At 40.6% G+C, this 20,332-nt stretch overlaps 1 long non-coding RNA gene across 1 annotated transcript; it reads right to left on the reverse strand.

Annotated features, from left to right (window-relative positions):
• Positions 1–4,137: 4,137 nt before the first annotated feature.
• Positions 4,138–13,011, reverse strand: LOC128089566 (uncharacterized). The gene is made up of 4 exons (XR_008210554.1): positions 12,887–13,011; positions 9,189–9,409; positions 8,055–8,190; positions 4,138–6,330 (listed from the first exon to the last, which is right to left on the reverse strand). It is a non-coding gene; the product is annotated as an uncharacterized LOC128089566 (long non-coding RNA).
• Between the last annotated feature and the right edge of the window lie 7,321 nt (positions 13,012–20,332).

Genomic DNA, 20,332 nt, shown 5'->3' on the forward strand with positions numbered 1-20,332 from the left:
ATCTGAAGACTGACAAACCTTTACAGTCAGATTAGTTCTAGCAAAAAAAAAAAAAAAAAAAAAAACCAAAACTGTGAATGAAGGACGAGGTAAAGAAAAGAAGGAAATCTCCAGTATGCACTTTGGTAGAGCAAACTTGGGCTAAAATGGTTCACAGAGAGTTCAGGCTCTGTTGGGCCAAATATCTCAGGAACTGCAGTATCTGTGCTTGGTATTGACTGCAACTCTAGCCTTGGGGGAGCTGAAAGCAGGGGAGCTTTCAAAAGTTTTGCTCATAACCACAGAGGCCGCCATCTGCCTGTTTTCTCAGTTTTAAATACCTGGCACTCGGGATCTGCTGGCAGCCATTTCAGTGTGGCTCCACTGATAGGGTGGGCCAGTAACTTTACATTTGTGGTGTCAGGAAGAACTATGTTCCCCCTGCCCTTTAAATCAACATTGTAAATGTGTCAACATCACCCGTAGGAAGCATTAGAAAGTGTTATTTTAAAGTGTTTAGAAGGCAGCTTGGATTTTTTCCATTTGAGCTTTGTGTAAGCAAGGACTTTCTCCTACCTGGGGTTCCTGTGAGAGGCACCCAGCCATCACAAAGAGAAAGTACATGTTGGAAAACAGAGCAAAGCCAGAGCCAGTGAAGACAGCTGTATGTGCCATTGATGCCTCTAGGTCAAATTCAGCAGTGAAGCAAACAGTGGCCAAAACTGGCTTAGAAAATGTAAAGGGGTGCATTCTATGCCATATTTTGGCATTTAGTGTTAGTAATATTTTGTGCAGAAGTGAAAGAAGGGTAGGGAACAGACAACGTGTGTGCAGGGGAGTCAGATTAAAAGAGAAGGTAGAGCACATTAGAGAATGCTATGAGGCTTTTACTTCTCACAACTTCTTGAGCAACTCTTGTGAGCAATTTTCATGCTAGGTTTTTTTTGTTTGTTTGTTTGTTTTTTGGTTTTTTTTTCAGCTGCTGCTTATGTCACCAGTGAATTTGCTCTGGGGTACAATTGTCCCAGGACCTGCACACACAAAAAAACCTACAAGCTAAAGTTAATGGGAGTGATATGCTGCAAGAGACAGCATAATTAGGAACAGGGGGTGGGGTGGAGCAGGACAGGACTGCTTTGCTCATTTATTTTGTCTTGCTCATTTATTACCCATTGTATGAAACAGCTGTAATTCTTTAGCTACATGTAAACTACAAATCTGCTGATTACTAGCACAGAGCCTTACACCATGGACTGTTGCTCTGTGTCTTAGGCTGCAAGATCTGCCTCACATATCAACTTAAGGACTAGATGCTATTAATGTCTTTGCATGGCAGTAAGCAAAAAACTTGGTATTAAGGTCTGAGTAAATGAAGCTTTCACTTTGCCAAAGCAGTCAAAATTCCTGGTATTATAAGATTTCAGTAAATTCTTTCAGCTCTCTCCCTTTCTTTTTTCATTTTTTTTTTAATGTAAAAGGCAATATAAATGTAGTTTGGTCATAGCAGCACAAAGTTTCATGCAATGGATTTCCATTACAATTATAACTGCCTTTTTATGTTTTGGCTCATTTTAATAGACTACTTATAAAATGTCTACAGCCCATTAGAATTACAACATCCAAGTAGTTAACAAGGTCTCTTAAGATCAAATTTTTCCAACCTGGATTATTATAGCAAGCTTCCATCTTGCACACACAAGAAGTCATCTGCACCCAAATTTCCTAATGTAAATCTTCTCTGTTTGCACATTACCTATGTGTGCAAATATGCCTTTTGACAATATCTTCATTTTCATTTCTACATGTATGCAAGAACATGCAGATTCTTGCTAATATTACCCGTAGAAAGTTCATCAAATACCAGAAGTTAATGGGATTGATTTTTTTTTCTTTTCACTTTTCAAGCAAAATCAAAGACACGGAGATTTGAATATTAGTATATTACTGTATACCACTTTCACTGAAAGCAAGAAGCTTCAAAAGAGACTGCTGCCAACAGAACAACGAAGCTTGTGATTTTAACCTTTGCCCTGTGGTCTGTAAGTCAAAGATCAAAGTTACCCAGTTCCAAAACTGTTTGCATGCAGCCACTCAACACAATGCATGCTTCCAAGGAATTTATCTGGAAGTACAATATGCACACACACACACACACAAGCGCACGTGCGAATGAACAGACAAAGAAAAACAAAATAGGAAAAAAAAAAGTAATCACCTATTTTAATTTTGATTGAGGGTTAAGCCATAGGTCACACTCAGCTGCTGTTTCCTGAGGTTCGACTTTGTCAGATGATAAAAACCGTGTTTGCAACAGCAAGTATGTAATACCTAAAATTTGAAAGTAGTTCCCAGGACTAACAGTACAAGTGTGAATAGATGAGTACTTGCACAAAGCACAGACTTAATCTGATTGTAGTTGTGGGTACACAAAAGGGAAGATATTGTCAATTTCAGCTACAGTGGGAAGGTCAATGTTTCCACGGCAGACAGACACTTTCAATAGCTATAAACGAACATCTTGCATACTCATGAAACTGTGTGATTTTTTTTTAAACAGTCACTTAAGGACTGTCGCACACTGCTATGTATGTGCAGACAAATGTGCTAGGTAATTTTGTTAGCCCGTTACCTTGAAAAGTGGATTGCTATGGTAAGGACCCTGAGCTGCTGTATTTTTGCTGTTGTATTTTTGCTGCTTGATTGCAGTAAGAGCTGTGTGGAGCCTAGCATATCTTCTAAAGTAAAACAGCTCTAAAAGTGCTCTGCATCCTTCATGATGACATAGACAGTGAATATCTACTGCCAAAACAAGGTCCTGAAGGAGGACAGAGAACACCGACTTTTTTTGTCCCTCTGGTGTCAATGAGCAGATTGTGCTTCTCAATGATGTTAATCTAATTTGAGAAAACAGATTGTTCAAAACATCTTGTCATTGCTTATATGCTTATGCTGTAAGCATAAATGTGCTATATTTTCAGAATGCAATTTGCAAGAGCCTTTGCTTGTGTGCTTAAAATTGTGCAAGATTTGCAATAAAGTGCACAGACAGTTGTTTTGCACTTGTTCCAGTGCCAGAGGGGCTGGCAAATGAAAAAAAAAATATTGTCCAAATCCTAAATTTGGACACTAACATTCACTTAGACATGAACAAATTTTTAAGTGCTTTTCTGCGCTTTTTTTAAAAATAATAATAAAAGAAGATTTTACTTTAAAGAAAATATTGTTTTATTCTCTAAAGAACTGAAAAGTTATCCAGCTTCTAACATATTTTTCTTTGCTTCAAAAGTAGCTAATAGTGCTTTAGTTTCCTACTGAGTATTTCTGTTGTTCATGGGGTCTGTTCACAAGATCTAAATCTTTGTGAAGTTTTAAAATTTTTGCATATCCCACCCTCTCATTAAATTTAACCTTCACATTTCTAGTTAGCACTGGAATAAAAAGTGCTCAAATACCAGAAGAAGCTCTGGTATTTCTGGCCACAAGTTCAGCTATGAAGTCTATGAAATCTTGCAGGAAACCCTGTTCCAACTAAATTTCCAGCCCAGTTCTGCAGACTCAACAGATGTGAATGGTTCAAATAAGCATCTGGACGTTTGATGTTTGCATAAAACAGAGTGCTGGATTTCTGAGGTTCCAGAGATCTACAGACCTCCCTGTACCTATCGACAAATTCTGACCCAAATCTGAACCAACATTTGCAAATGACAGGTATCAGTCGGATAAACCAAAACCATGCACTGGAAACATCTCTAAAACATCCTAAAAGTTTTTCAGGGTGTTCCAAACTGGAGGCAAGCCTGGCATTTGACTGCATTTCTGGCTGGGATCAGGGGCCAAGGCTTCAGCTGGGGTAAATGACCATTGACTTCCGAGGATTCCTGGATGGCTTTGAAGTGAATTTATTGCTAACTGAAAAAAAAAAAAAAAAAAAAAAAAAAAGAAAGAACTATCCCCACAAACAAATTTTGGGAAGAAAAAAAGAATAAAGAGAACTCCTTAGTTGTAACACCAATCTCTGGATTCAATTAATTTGTAAGAGTGGAGAAAAGCCCTTTTCTTTTTTAAACCAGACGTTTATTTTTAACAAGGGATGAAATCATTGGAGAACAAAAACTGAGACATCTGTTGTTTTATATCTGTTTATTGTAAGTGCTTAAATGTGAGTTTGGTTTCACACAGTTTTGACATTGTTGCTTCATTAATAATGATTACGTAATTGCAACCACAAAACAAGCTGTAAGGCTGTAACATTTTCATTACTTATTAGCAAAGAGCTCAAAACAAAAAACAGGATCAGCAAGGAGGTAGCAAAGATTTGCATGTTAAACACTGCTCATATGTAGAATTTCACAGCACTTGTGTTCTAGATTAAGCTGGTAAAAATAATTATTAGAAATTTCTCTTAAGGAATGTGGTAAAATAAAGAAATCAAAACTCTCTCCAAGAAGAACTTTACCTCAGTGACATTCTGAATTTTAAAAAGTGAAAGTGTTTCACTCTAACTATTGTGGCTTGATAATGCTGACAAGCATCATGCCAATCAAGTAGAATTTTTTTGTGTGTGTGTCTTCTGTCATTTTAATTACTTTTAGTTCATTTCATATGGTCATGCAATCTAGTATTCTAATTAGTTCTAATCCAGAGTTGACCTGAAATTTAAAGGAAAGCAGTTGGCTTATTAAAGAAATTGTGGAATTTGATGTTTTTTTTTAGTAAAACCTTTTTCGGAATATTTTTAATTTTTAAAATCACTGCATTAGAAAAATAAGAAATTTTACTTTTCTGAAAGTTAAGATTTTGAAGTAGAATTAAAAAATTCTTTAAGATTTCTTCATGAATGGAAACTCAATTTTGTTATGATGACCTGCCGTGACATAACCCCACTTGCACAGACCAGATAGAATTTTATTTTGTAAATTTCCTAGATAGCTATGCAGTAAAAATGGAAGTGAGGAAAGCCAGTGTCTGGCAATTGCTATATTGCACTGCACAGGTAGCTAAGCCACCACTTCACAGAGTAGTAATTGACCACAGCGTATGGCATATTAACCACAACTTTATTTTTACATATGGGATGAACATATTCTAGTTTTAGCTTAGAATTTACACAGACACATAAATTTTCTACTCTGTAGGAACCACGCCTGTGCGAACAGTTGCTCTCAATCAAAGTAGCAGCCACATTTTTTCCCCATGTGCTTTGCAGGTTTCAGGATATGCTGGCCTCTGCTCCACTGACACCCCCTAAGCTGCCACCCCAAATTGCCAATACTCTAGGTCCATGAGCTTTGTTCAGGAGCAGTAAGCTCATGAGAAATAGAAGTGCTCAGTGTTCAGCACATCTATAATTGTGAACAAAAAGTTTAAACCAAACGAAAGCCAAGATGTTGTGGTGTTATATGATCAAAACCTTACAGGCTCAGATGGAAAGACTAGGGAGGATTGGTTGGTGTTTGGAAATAAAGCTGTAATAGAGAGAAACAGGGAGTCTTAAAACTGAGGATGGAGAGCAATTGACTCTGCTAATGGAAACACATGCAGTATTAAATGAAAGTACTCCACACCTTCTTCATAAGGTGGCACTTGGGAGCTCAGCCTCCGCATCCTGTAGGGTATGCTTCAAGCACAGTGTGAGGGGGAAATCAGCTGCATGATTCCAGCTCTGGTTAATGGGAGCTGTGCTCCTAATCCACATGGTGCACAGTATAAAATATTTACCTATGCCTTTCTAGTGAGGCTACTTGTGTAATTTCAAGGGAAGAAGTAGCCAAGGGGAAACTGCTTTATACCAATTAAATGGAGAAGAACTGGATGGAGGACAATTCAGGGTGTTCACCCTTACAGGGAGATCTGTGTTTAAACATCTCGATGGGACATTTTTTAATGAAGAACAAAACTTCATGCCCTATGTATGTCAGAAAGGGCTAGCTAGGGCCCACAACACAGAATTTCTCTCTGAGGAAGAAGACTAGTATGCAGTGAAGCTTCCTGCTGAGTGATATATTTACCTTATCAAGATGCTCACAGAGAACTGTGTAAGCATGTGTATTCATAAATCATTTCACCTCTGGACTATTGATGGGAAAATGCCACAAGGCTAGAAGGTTTAGAAAACACCTTCTGAGTGTGTTGAAGCTTTTGTGGAAGTTATCAGATTCTCTCTGACCCTGTGAAGTTTTCTTTTCGTCTTTCTTCTACTCCTCCTCTTTATCCAGCTTACAAAGTTTTTTCCACACTCCTCCTATTCCTTTCATTCTTCATTTGCTCTTCTCCAGTCTTCAGTTTTGCTATAGTGCTGCACTCTCCTGTCTCCAAAAACAAACAGTTCTTGTGCTGATCTTCAATCTCGGTCTGAAATGAAGAGGCCAGAACAGAGAAGTGTAGAAGATGCTTGTATGGTATATCAATATCTTAAGTCACTTTGTCTCATTTTGTTTAGTCACAATTGAGTCTAAGATGATACAGGCCAGGCTGGATGGGGCTTTGGGTAACCTGATGTAGTGTAAAGTAAATCATGGCAGAAGGGTTGGAACTAGTTTCTAGCATTACGATCCTTTCCACCTCAAACCATTCTATGATTCTACGTCTATTATTCAATTATTCTGTGATTTTATAGTCAACCTCCTGAGGACCAAAAAAGAAAGTCTACGGTGAGTATTGGACATCTTTGTGCATGTTGCATCAACAGAAACATTTGGAATATGGGAAAGCTTAATCACCATCTGGCCTGTCAACTCTGATGATGTTTTAGTGCATCCTACATCTACAGATCAGAAACCTCATCCATAAACATTCAAAAGAGCAATCCACTTACAGTCAGGCCTGGCAAAATTTTACTACAGATATTTGTGGAAAAAAGAAAAAAAAAAAAAAAAGGAGCCCAGCTACAGGATCAGAAATTTACTAAATCTTTCTCAGATTTTTAAACAATCCAGACTGGTGCACTGGTGCCTGTGCATCGTTTTGCAATTATTTTATTTCATCATACAGAGTCCTCTATGTAGAATACACAATTTGGATGCAACTCTTCCCCACACTGGGCATCAATGAAACATCAGTGCAAGCCACAGCTGGATAGTTTTAGACCAACACTGTGGCATCAGAGGAGTTACTCTGTATTGGCAAGGGTGTAAATGAGATCAGAATCTGGCCAGTCCTGTACCACTGCAATCATACTTGAGAGCTGAGCTAAAACTCACAGGCAAGAATGTGCATTTATCTGCCAAGCCTATCAGCTTGTTGAACCTCAGTTTACATATGTTTGCAGATTTTCTACATGAGCAGCAACAAAGACGATCATCTGGTGTAGGACAACTGCAAAAGATAATCATTTATACTGAGTTCTGGTACGCAGTTCCTGCTGCCTCTGATGTTTGCAGTATGAAGGTATCAGCTCTTTTGTCTCCAGTGTTACTCTAGTTTTCCCAGCCAGCAAGTCAGTCAGATCAAGTCTGAACTGCCAGACGTTTGCATCCAGCTCACTAGAGTACATTCAATTTAGGCAGAAGTGGTGAGAAAAGAGCACTCATGCAGCTCCTGCTTGCTATGCTGCCAGACAAGAAAGGGAAGCTGCTGTTCCCACAGAGTAAGAGAGGCAAGGGCTCATGGGTGGGCGAAGTACAGACAATTGTGCAAAGATTAGGGTAAGAAAACAGTATACAAAAGCACTCTTGGTCCTACTCTGCATTTACCAAAATCATCTCTAGACAGTGACTAGCTCTCATGAAGAGATCTGTAGTGGATTGCCTAGGGTACACCAAAGCCCCACTTTCTTATGCAGGCTTTCTTTGCTGCTGCTGCTTTTAAACCCTTTCATTTGTTTGATGCATTTCAAAACACGTAATTCACAGATACAATACACTGAGAAATATCGTGTCCCCTCTCTCACAAGAAAAAGTAGGTTTTCTGAACCTTTGTCTTAAGAGCAGCATCTGCTCTTTCCTGGAAAAGGTGAAACTCCCATGGATGCTAGATTAATATGCGCTTTTGTACAGTACTGAAGTGACAAGAAGTGGAGGAATTGAGAATGGACTGCCTTATTCTGCTCCCCAAGTCCCCTTCTGAGTAGTACTCACCTCAAGAGAAGAAAGACAATGAAATTCTAAGTCTATCAAGGATACAACACACAAATGTTCCAGCATGTTTCTGATCAATTGCCCAATTTAAGACTTTTGACTACTGATGCAACCCAGTCTGGCCACTCTGGTCCTCCTGCAAGTAAAGATAGTGAAGTGAGAAAAAAACAGGCTTTGGCTTCTCAAATGGAGAATAATTTATCTTCCTTAATTCCTTTTTTTTTTTTTTTTTTTTTTTTTTTTAACTAAAAAGGAGGCAAGAATATGAGTATTTAAGATCTCAGGAGTTCACAACAAATAATGCAGGTTTGGCAGGAATGCCTTATTATCAAAACCCTTCTGCATCCTGGAATACTAATACGTGCTGAAAGATAAGTAGAGTTAACTTTATGAAAACCAAAAAGGATGGAACTTCCTTCCACTGAAGTACATTCCATGTATATGCGACCATAAACTTTCTCAGTAGTCAGTATACTACTTTCTTATCTTGTCCTCATAAACTCCTTTCTGTCAGTGTCCAGCTTTAGCCAGCAACCCTTTAACTGCACAACACTTTTAAGTTACTTGGGCAAAAAAATATCTATTCCCCCTTCCCAACCACTCCCATTCCATGAGGACTCATACTGGAAAGGCTCAGCTTCTGACCCTCTCTTTCCATCTGCTGCAAACTGCTGGGTCATGAAAAATGAAAAAGGGTAATTTGGCTCCTTGGCAAAGAGGCAGAACTGAGGCAGCAGGAGAGTCTCAGAACTGGCTTCTCACTGGGTTTCAGCAAGAAGTGACAATAAGGAAGATTCAATATCCATGTAAGTGCAGAGAAATTCAGAGAAAAGGAGGCAGGTGGCTGTTCATCTTTGAGTTCACCAAGAAATACTGGGCCATGCTGGGCCCATCAGGAAGACCCAAGGCCTGAGCAACCTGATCTATCTGTAGATGTTCCTGTTCATTGCAGGGGAGTTGGATAACATGATTTTAGGGGACCTTTCAAACTCAAACAATTCTATGATTCTATAAAGACCCATGTTGCTATCCTACTTCTGCTCAGGATGAAACAGTTATTATCACAAGAAATCATCTCTATAAAATAAGGACCCACAATCTTGCATGAAGAAATGCACAACTAGCCACACTAACCATGTTCATAATGGCCACCTCAGTATCTTTGTGCAGAGGCATGCTCCTTTGCAATTGACACAGGCTCCATGGGTCAGAGATCCCCACAATGCCTATCACTGCAAGCCTAAATAGGACCAGTTACAGGTAGTTAATGATATCCATACTTCTTGTTGAGTCTGGCAGAGTTCTCTGGGTGAAGTTTCCCTGCTTCATCAGAGTAAAGCTCCCACTTCCCATTTCTGAAAAAACAAAAAAAAAAAAAAAAAAGGAAAAAAAAAAGGGAAAAAAAGCAATAATTGTATTTGTTACATTCAGCTGCAGTGGGGTTGGAGGACAGTGGATGATTCCTTTCTCTCCTAAGAAGAGTGATAGCTTCAGAAAATCTTCCACCTGGAAGAATGACAACCACTCCATACACACCCAAATGCAGCATGTGCATGTACATAAAGTGGGCAGTGTCTCTCATCTTACCTCTATAACTTTGTCATCTTCTGCCATGCTCTGTGCACTTACGTACCGATATATATTCTTTATCCAACAGTCCTACCAGACTTGCTTCTTTGAACTGCAGTGCCTCCCTGCAGAAACTAACAACTTACTCAAAGAGTAGGACAGGCATAAGGTATTGCCCCTCTGCTCTCCGTGAGGAATGGTGAGAAAGAAGAGAAATAGAAGAAATAAAGACTGTCCCCAAGGGTTTGCAGTCCAGAGTGGAGATACATGCAATAAAGTGCAAAAATACTTTATTATTGTCATGTGCAGAAATCTTTTCCTGTTGTCAAGTGCAAGCAAGCTGAATTGGCTTCAGAGACACAGGCTGCTAGCCAGGAAGCCCTGAACACCAGCCCACATGTAACAGCTCTCCAGAGGCTGCCAGCCCTATAGAGAGACCAGAAAGCAAAAGAAAGCATTTAAAAGCAGCCCATCCCTTCTCGCTGGGAGGTGGCTCAAGTAAACCAAAGTGCAGTCGCAGCGCTCAAGGAAAGCCCCCACCCCTTGTTTATTGGGCCATCTTCAACCTGGCAGAGGCCCACAGCGGAGCAGGGAGACAGCTTCCCACCCCCTGCCTCTTGTTTATGGGCCAGCTCAGATTAGGGCAGGCCCGTCAGAGGACAGAGGGGCAGACCACCCCAGCCTTTGTGGGCCAGCTGGAATCCCTCTGCGTCCACCAGAGACACAACGCGCCCAGGGGCCCTGCTTGGGCGATGGCCTGGGGTGGATTACTCAGAGAAAGACAGGGAACATAAACACTGGCTTTGTTCTGGTTTGGCCCTCAGAGGCATTGAGAAACAAAGAGAATTTCCCTGCAGAATCATCCTTCCGAGTCTGCAGAACTAAAAAGGAGGGCCATAAACCCTCTCTGACATACAGTTCTGGGTCACTAGTCTGCATGCTAGGTTACTGCCTGTGTGTTTGTTAAGAGAGTGTCCATTATCACAATCTGGAAGAGAAGATGCAGAGTAAATCCTGCCTTATGAAAAAAATCAAAATAATAAATGAAAAACTTCCCAGGTAGCCACAGCACTGACGCAGAACCTGTTACTTCTTCCCAGGCCACAGGCCTGCCATATCGTTTGCCCTCCTCACCCTCCTCTAGCAGGTCAGTGCAGGTTAGGGTTCGTATGCCACCGCTGCTGGGGTTCTGTGGGTAAGATCCGATACATGCACACCTCTGTGTGCACATGCATGGCACCATGCAGTGATGGATACTTGTGTTTATTGGTGTTATTTGTAAAGGTACTTGGAGGAGTGCAGCAGTGGCTGGCAATGGCAAATGGTCACAAGGGGGAGTGGGTTGTTTGGCCCACACTGGTAAGGATTCATGCTGGAGAAATCTCTGCACCTTTGTGAACTGCCCCCCTGTTGAAGGGTCTCAAACTGTGCTCAGGAGACTTACTGCTGCTCCTTGGCATGCCCTTCTGGTAGTGCTTCCTCTTCTCTGTGACACCTTGTGCTGCCTGGGTGAAATTCCCCAAGGATCTCACACTGGCACCCAGAAAGCTCTGCAGAACCCAGAAAGATGGTGGTATCCTTTTGCCCAAGGACATGCAGCTGCAGCTGTTCAGGCTCACCCAGAGGAACAGAAAAGTCTCCATGGGTTTGGCAAGGAGGACAAAGAAGAGGCTACAAAGAATGGGCTACAGGATTCTTGAACTGGATGCTGTACTCACAGAGTTAAACGTACTGCAAAGCTACTTCAGACATAGCTGCAAGCCAGATGTATTTGCCTGTCTAGTCTGAGCCCCATACATAACCATCAAATACTATTCCTCTGTAGATTTCAATCCCTTTCTTCTCTTATCTGTAAAATCATGGTGACACAGAGAAGGTGGATACTAATCAGTTCTTCTCTTTCACGGTGAAAACAAGGGAGTGGTAAATGGAGCTAGTGGAAGGTATGTTCAAAACAAACTTACATCGATCACACAGAGTATAGAGACTGTTAATGGAGCAAGACAAAGTCAGGGGAATTCTATGGTCATACGAGGAAAACCTCTCCACAAACTTTAGGTATTTCTTCTAAAGAAAATCAAATCAAGCTAACTCTGAGGATTCACTATTGCGTAGTGAGTATCATAGATTAATCGCACTGGGTTAACATAAGATGCACTTTACCCAAAACCTCTTAAAATAATTGGTTAATTGTGATCTTTGCTTACTGAAAGAAGGAATCAAAGTAAGATTTACAGAAACAGCAGTGTCCCTTGCTTACCATAAAGTCACTTAGCAAAAAATAACTATCTTCTGTAGTTCTACAGCATGTGAGTAGCTCTAACCAATATTTTCCATCAAGATGTGAGTAAGTTATTATCAACTAAAGTTCAACTGGTTTAGACTTCTTAATTCTTCCTTGTTAGCTCAAGTTCATCATGTGGCTCTCAGAAGAATAGTTTCAAAAGATGGCAGAGTAAGCTCATGTCCTCTTTCAGCTCAGCTATGAAGTGCAGGACCCGGGAAATTATTCCAGCAACATAATCTTACTGCTCTATTGCTGATGTTCAACTTTGAATTACATTGCTGGCAGGTACAAGAATTTTATTCCCCAAATATAAATGGGCATATTTTTGTGCTAAGTTATATGCAATTGATTTCCTGTGAGTTCTGACTTTAAGTGAAAACAGAAAGAAAGGGAAGGGGGAGAGAAAGGGGAGGGAGGGAGGGAGGGAGGGAAGGAAGGAAGGAAGGAAGGAAGGAAGGAAGGAAGGAAGGAAGGAAGGAAGGAAGGAAGGAAGGAAGGAAGGAAGGAAGGAAGGAAGGAAGGAAGGAAGGAAGGAAGGAAGGAAGGGAGGAAGGGAGGAAGGGAGGAAGGGAGGAAGGGAGGAAGGGAGGAAGGGAGGAAGGGAGGAAGGGAGGAAGGGAGGAAGGGAGGAAGGGAGGAAGGGAGGAAGGGAGGAAGGGAGGAAGGGAGGAAGGGAGGAAGGAGGGGAGGAAGGAAGGGAGGAAGCAAGGGGAAGAAAGGTGGGAGGGGGGAGGAAGGGGGGGGGAGGGAAGGGGGGGGAGGAAGGGAGAAAGGGAGAAAGGGAGGGGGGGAAGGGCAGGGGAGGGCAGGGGAGGGGAGAAGGAACAGAAGAGGGAAGGGAAGAGGGAAGGATGGCAATGGAAGAAGTAAGAAAATTGAAGAGAGAAAGCAAGAGAAAAAACAGAGCTCTTTCAGCCTCCTCTGGAGGTCTAAAAGGTCTTATTACCAGTGATAATTTAGCTAACAAACATCTGACCTGAATCAGCTTATGCAGCTATTTGGGTCCTTTCTTCACTTTAAAAATAAATCCTCAAGCCCCAGTTGGAAAAGCTTGCATGGCAAGGGAGATTTAATCCATACCAAGATTTTGGTCAGATATTTTTCAAACACTGGCATAAATTTTTAATTTGGACTTTGATATCCAAACAGGCCCAGCTGTAGTCCTCCTGGGGATCCTTCCAGAGGCCTGGACTTTGAACAGGCTCTGCAGCAAACTGCAGAGACTACTGAAAATTCTGACGGCTGGTGCTGAACTACTGAGCACTACAATAAACTGGAAAGCAACACATCCTCCCACTTGGAGGGTCTGTTTAGAAAGAGTTTCTCGAAGGAGAATAAATGGAAATATAGTACATAGAGGCAGGAAATGCTGGTGTATTTGTGTCTCCATCTGGGAAACGTTCTGGGAATGTACTGAGAAACACAGTATTAACACCTTGAAACGCGAAAAAGCAAATAAACATGACTGGATATGATTTCATTATTTGCTTTATTCTGTTTTGATTTCCTCTTCACACTGCAGGTACCATGTACAGTTTTTTTTAGATCTGGCCCTAGATAACCACATGTTAACTCTTCGGATGCTGATCTTTAAAAAAAACAAAAAAGGAATTTTTCTTTTCTTGTGGCAAGCCTTCTTAGATCTTCCACAGTCTTCACTTCACTGCAGGTTGTGGCCAGCTGCTCCTTTTTGAGAGCAGCAAGTCAAGAACATGAAACATAATAATGACATTTTCTTACTGTTTGAGGTCCAATACCCATTAGAAGTGTAAAGCTTTGATATGCTAATATCTTACCAACAGAAATTAAAACTACAGACAAAGCTCCAGGTACAGTTGTTATGGTATTTTGAAAGCAGATTATCTTAATGATATTAATTCACTAGAAAACTACACTTTGGATAAATAGTGAAGTCAATGTAATTACGCCATTGTTAACTAAGAAAGTGTGATTACCTGGACTTGAGACAGAGAAATTCAACAGTGCCACAACAGTGTAAAGTTGAGCTGATGTGGGTAACTATTTGACCGTCAGATTCTGATGCCTCATCATCTGTGACACCTCTAGAAGATGACAGATCTGGTTTCCTTTCTCAAGCACTGAGTCCTTTGGATTGGTTATCATGTTTTAGAGAACAATCCTTAAGCCTTTGCATAGTTGGCCTAGATAGTCTTGAAGGTTTTTTCCAGCCTTGGTTATTCTATGCTTCTATTATTCTTTTCACTCTGTAATAGAAACTCATAATTTTGAATTTATGCATCATGAAAGTAATAAACATCACTGAGTGTACAGAAAGTTATGTGTGAGACATAATGGAAATATATTAAAAATATATATCTCAGAATAATGTTCACTAATCTTCTTTCTGTTGCACCTGACTTTAGCCAAACACTATGCTTCTCCTGTTCTATGAACATCAAGTTCACTAGCAAAAAGAAAATATAATAAAAAGAAATATGAGAGACTAACAGAGACAAATCTGTTGGAGCACATCCAGAGGAGGGCCACAGAAATGATCCAAGGGATGGAACACCTCTCCTACAAGAACAGGCTGAGAGATCTGGGCTGTTCTGTCTGGAGAAGAGAAGGCTGCAAGGTGACCTAATAGCTGCTTTTCAGTATCTAAAGGGGAGCTACAGGAAAGAAGGGGACAGCCTCTTTAGCAGGATCTGTTGTGAGAGAACAAGCATTGATTTCAAGCTTTAAGAGGGTAGACTTAGGTTAGATAAAAGGAAGAAATCTTTACTGTGAGGGTGGTGAGACACTGGAAGAGGTTGTCCAGGGATGTGGTTGATGCCCCATCCCTGAAGACCTTGAAGGCGAGACTGGACCAGGCCTGGGCAACCTGATCTAGCTGTGGAGGTCTCTGTTCATTACAGAGAAGTTGAATCTTTAAAGGTCCCTTCCAGCTCTAAGGAACTTATGATTCTGTGATTCTATGAAATGTCACCACCAACAACAACAACAAAAGAAAAACCAAAAAACTTATTTTACAAAGAAACAGCCAGATGGGAGAGAGTACGTTGTTTCTAAAGACTCTGGCAATAATAAAATGTAATAAAATGCTCTGGAGAAGTTCTTGTTGCCACTGATCAATACAAGATACAGCAAAAGTACCAGCTTATCTAACAAAATGACAACAACAAACTTTCTGAGAAGAAGTATAATTTGATACACAGACCTTCTTTCTAAAACTCTCTATTGGTTTCCTTTTGTGATATGAACTCACATCTCCAAGTGCTGGACTGTGTCCACCATCTCAGTACAGGGGCTCTGCACTGATAGGATATTTCAACAACTATTAGCTCGAAACAATAAAAGTTTTCCCTGACTATGTCTGAACAATCAGTATAGTCCACTAATTGTCTATATCTGTGAGCCTGAGTTTAAAAACAGCCCCAAAATGTATCACTTGAGATTAATCTCTGCTTATTAAATTTACTATCCATTTCTCACTGAAGATTTTGATTTTCTTATGAAACTATAAGGAAGTGAGAAAAAATACCAGGTCTGTGCAATACAGGAAAATCCGTTGAAGCAAGGCACAGTTCTTCAAAATCTTCTATAGTAGAGAGGGCCAAGAAAATACTGTAAATGGAAATCAGGCTCTCCAAAGTAGCTGACTTTATGCAAAGCAGGCAAGTGCAGTCAAAACACTTACAGCAATCAATTGAAGTTGTTGGGTAAAGTTTTTTCCATGTCCCATAAATTATTGAACAGTTAATTTTGTCTTTTTGCCTGCAAGACATTCTAGCTTCAGGATGACAGCTTTATCCATTAAAGGGAGTGTGGTGACAGCAGTACAGAGAGTGCTGAGAATGCAGGGAGAGGAGGCCCATTCTCAGCTGCATTACCACCAAGAAATACTGGGACACATCAACGTCTTAATCAATATGCGAAAGTCAATTACCGGGGAAGCACACGGCTTAAGCAGGATCTGATTATTAGGTTCATGTTTAGTCCACTGAATGGGTGAAATCAATATCAAGCTGAATTTAGTATAGAAAATACATAACCATCCAGTCCTACGCAACCTTTCTCCCCTCCTTCAGCACTCCCAGGCTAGATTCACATGTCTTTTCTCTCTGTTTTTCATTTTGCAAGAGTGTGTCTCAAGGCATGCAGCAAAAAGGGTAGGCACAGAGCAGACTGCAAAAGGCCAAACTCTGAGCCAGGGACTCAACCCTGAGTGGTTGCAAAGGTGCAGTTCTGTAGATAAATATCCTTTTGGGTGAAAGATGTAATCCTTCAGAAATGCATTTCTGTTTTTCTCCCCTTTAGAGGGAGGATTCAGCTGATCAAGACACTGAGTACTGGCAATGCAAGCAGTGCTGAACGCTTTTTTTTTTTTTTTTTTAATGAACAGGAACTCAGAAGCTATCTGGGTCACTCTGTCTCTTGATTTATATTCTGTGTAACTCCATGGGTATGAAAGTGTTGATGCACGAATGGAAATGAGAATAGAATGTGATAACTTTGATGTAGAGGTGACTTCAGATATTTTTTCTGTTCACTGTACTTTTTGGTTTCATTATTTTTTGGTGGCAAAACTAATGGAGCTGTTTTTGCAGGCACAGCGTGAGCATGTGGAATAGTTGGTCTTGCCTATGGACAGGCATTTAATGTCTTTATTATATTCAGTTGCGGTGGTTCCATACTAAGAGGAAGGATCAAAATGTGAAAACCATGACTGAATATTGGAAACTGAATCCTTTACTTGATGAAGAGGCTTGATTTACACAGAAAGCAACTCTGTCTAAAGTCTTTGAAAATTCAGAAATGTATAGAAAGAATAACAACTAAGGAAGGTGTCTTGTATAAAGAAGAGTGAAAAGAGTGAATAGCATAATCTGATCAGGCAATATGAAAGACTATGGCAGGTGCTTGTTATGCTAAGGTTTCCTGAGTTAGAAAAAAGGAACAAAGAGAGTCTTCAGAAGAGGCACTATGGACCTGCCCTGAAGTTAGCTTTAATACTCAGGTTCACATTTATGGTGCAGGGTCAGACGATGGCTCAGTCTTCAAAGTCATCTTCAGGTGTGACTGTACTGTCAGTGACAGCCCTCCAGAGCAGAAGAGAGCTTCAGTCCCTCCTGAATTTGGGAAGCCTCAGCAAAGGGACTCTCCCTGAATTCAGATTAAAAATCTCTGGTTTTGGGTGACAAAGAAAAGTCTGGGCAAGGCAGAAAAAGGGAAAGTAGTGACTGGAACACAAACTGCACTCGGTATCTGGTGTTTAGAGGAGAATGAAGCTGACTGATTTTGCTGCAGTGCAGCAGTCTGATTTGGGATGAGATCCTGCATGACCTCTCATCTCCAACTTTGCAAAGCAGAGCAGAAAACTTGCTTGGGTGTACTGAGGAAATGTGTACACCTGGCAGGTAATGTGCTCTCCCTCCTTTTTTGCTATCAAGTAGGTAACTTAAAAGCATAATAAAGCAACAAATTCAGGGTAGAAAAGGTGTGTCCCAGAAATTTAAAATGCAAACAAAAATAAGCTGATGTCAGCCACTGCTTGGAACCTTCTCACCTTTGTTTTTATCAGAGAAAAAAAATGTGAGAAAAAATTGGCCGTGTAAAGGGATATTGAAAGCATGACATATTTGTCTGTTAAGTATAAATATGAACAGCTATGGAGATCTGGTGCTATGGTGCTAGGTTTTAACTCCAGTAACATTTATCTAGTGCCAGGAAACACTAGATTTAGTACCTGAGGGATTGCAGTCTCAAATACCTTCAACATTTTTTTTAATATGCTGCCAAGAATTTAAATTGGTAAAAGCTGGGGACTGACAAAAACTTGATCCCCAAGAGCTTTTCTGGCACTAGTTTATCATGGAATATGGTACCATTATTTTTATTACAATTATTTTTTTGGTGGTGGTCGGGGAGCTCATTTATAACTCTGTGACTTCTAATCCCAGATGTATTTTTTAAAATCTTAAATAAACAAAGGGTTTGATTTTCTTGGTGGCGCTAGGAGCTGTCATTCATTTTATATACAATATGTCTTCTTGGATTGTACTCATTTTAACATACTTCTTGAAAGGTCAAGAGCAGGCAACCGAAGAAAAAAAAAATCAAAAACCAAAAAAGTCCTGACTTCAGGGTACACATTCCCTCCAAACCACTACCACCCATCTGGTGCCTCTCCATTCCAGGGAGGGATGGACTTACATTATGCAGCAGAGTAAGCTCAGCAGCAATCTTGGGCTCGGCCCTGCTTTCACTGAAGTAAAAAGCCAGCACATGTTTTGCTGTACATGTGTAATGGAAGCAGGCATTTTGCAGGGAAATGCCGACTTGCAGAGGGGAGACTTCTGTTGGAGATAGGCATCTAACAAAATGATGCTTACTGCTTATTGGATTAACAGTACCCTTTTTTGTCTTTCACTAGGTAAAAGGTCCCTGTGGTGATTGAAGGAAAAGAAAAATCAAGAGTCTCTCTCTCGCTGCTGTCATCATACAGACCAAATTAGCTGATGTGAAGTCTAAGCTCGTTTTATAGTTTGGGGTAGGAAATTGAGTGGGGATCTAACTTGCATGCTGATTGTGTTGCCTCTGGGGCAGGCCCAGGAAGCTACTTTGGCCTCTGCAGTAGAGAAATCTCAGTGCCAGCTCTACGGAGATCAGGAGTGACTTCAAGCCTTCACTTTCCACCTTCAAGCTTTTGTTGTCTTGCAAGCCTCTGTATGTGTATCAAACAGGCAACTACAAATAAGAACTCTGGTGAATAATTTTAGTCACTTACGGTGATAAAGCAAATAAATAGAACAGTGAGTAAAATCACAAAGGTTTCTGACTCCCAGATTTATGCTCATTTCATTGGGTCAGGTTGCAGCCAACAACAGCACATATGAAATACAAAGGTAATATATACAGTACTATCTTTATGGTCCCACATTGCTCCCAAATGCCACAAGCAGATCTCCTTAAATTTACCTTTAGATTCACTCAGTAACAATTTATTGGGCTTGGTGGGCTTTTTTTGTGAAAAGAATTTGTCATCTTGTCCCACGAACAGACATGGCATAGCTTGTACTGCTTGGAACACCATCAATTTTACTGTACAGTTAGTTTAGGTCTCCCAGGAACTTGTTTTCTATCTGATACCTGTGATATGGGTAAACTATCCATTGGATTTTATTTTCCCATACAGTTCAAAGCACAAGATAAAATTCCTTCCACCTGTTGGAGAGAAATAAACATTTCTTGGTGTATAGAAAGAAGGGCAGCTATGTAGGTTTTGGTCTTCCCTTACATTTTGCTGTTAAAAGAACAAGCACAACAGTTTTCTTATTAAAAGAATTATTGCTTAGGTTTATAGTATGCCTTTTACCTTGAAGGAACACGAAACACTTTTCAAATTGCTGCTTGGACCTGGCAAGCTTCTGTACCCTCACTGCGTCCTGTTGACTTGAATGATGTTCCCAACACATAAAGATTTCTCCATATGGATCCACTTGCAGATCTGGCCCTCAAGGCACAATTTGTCCCTGTGCCAAGAGAATAAAAGCACTTTGAAGAAAGGAAACTTTATACATTTCTGCTCAGAGTTTCCACCTGGGCTTTGTTCCTTGTGGAAGGAGAGGGTTTATGAGTTTCCAAGAGCAATGGGTGTTCTAGGATCTGCTGAAGAGCCCAGTGCCAGAGCCCCATTTCTTTCTGGCCCCACCACAACCTTGCTTTCTGAATAGCCATTTTGCAATGTGTGTATACTGCTTCACATGAAAGTTACCTCTTCTGCATCAATCCTCCTTTCACGTACCTGAGGAAGTGTGCACATCTACAAATGCACATGGCATTCATGGGATTATTCCCCCTGCACAAGGGGACACTGGCAGTACTAGAGTTGGCAGCACTGCAGCTGAGCATTTGCCTCCAAAGCAGGAGAGTGCCTCAACAGATGACTGAGCATAATCTCAGTGAAGGTCCCTGAGCAGTCTTCCATACAGAACTGAGTGATGGGAAAGATGCAACTGCAGAGCTGGTACCTTCCCCAGTCTCCTTCCCAGAGGTGTAACATTTTGATGTGTTTCTCCTGCTCTCCAAACCCAGAAATAATTCCCAGGCCCTTTATAAGTGGTGCTCAGTCTGTGAGACACCCTGCAGAAACCCAGCCCCCTCTGACAAGCTAATTTGATAAGGAAGAGTTCTCGTATTGCTATTGCAAGTGAAGTAAGTGAGCTGAATACACTGGAAATTTTAGTTAGGATGCCCAAATTAATGTTCCTACTCATTTAAAAAATTATGTAAGATATCTGGATTCTTTAAGGGCAAAGACTTTCACTTTGAGATAGCTTCCAGCCACAGTCTACATAAAAGCCCCAGACATTTGTTCATTTCTTTCTCTGTAATGGTTATACATACCCATTTGCTTATGTAATTGGTTATACACTACATATGCAATTGTATAAACTGC

This window comes from Tympanuchus pallidicinctus, unplaced genomic scaffold (assembly GCF_026119805.1).
Source record: "Tympanuchus pallidicinctus isolate F22 unplaced genomic scaffold, pur_lepc_1.0 scaffold4, whole genome shotgun sequence".
Taxonomy (NCBI): domain Eukaryota; kingdom Metazoa; phylum Chordata; class Aves; order Galliformes; family Phasianidae; genus Tympanuchus; species Tympanuchus pallidicinctus.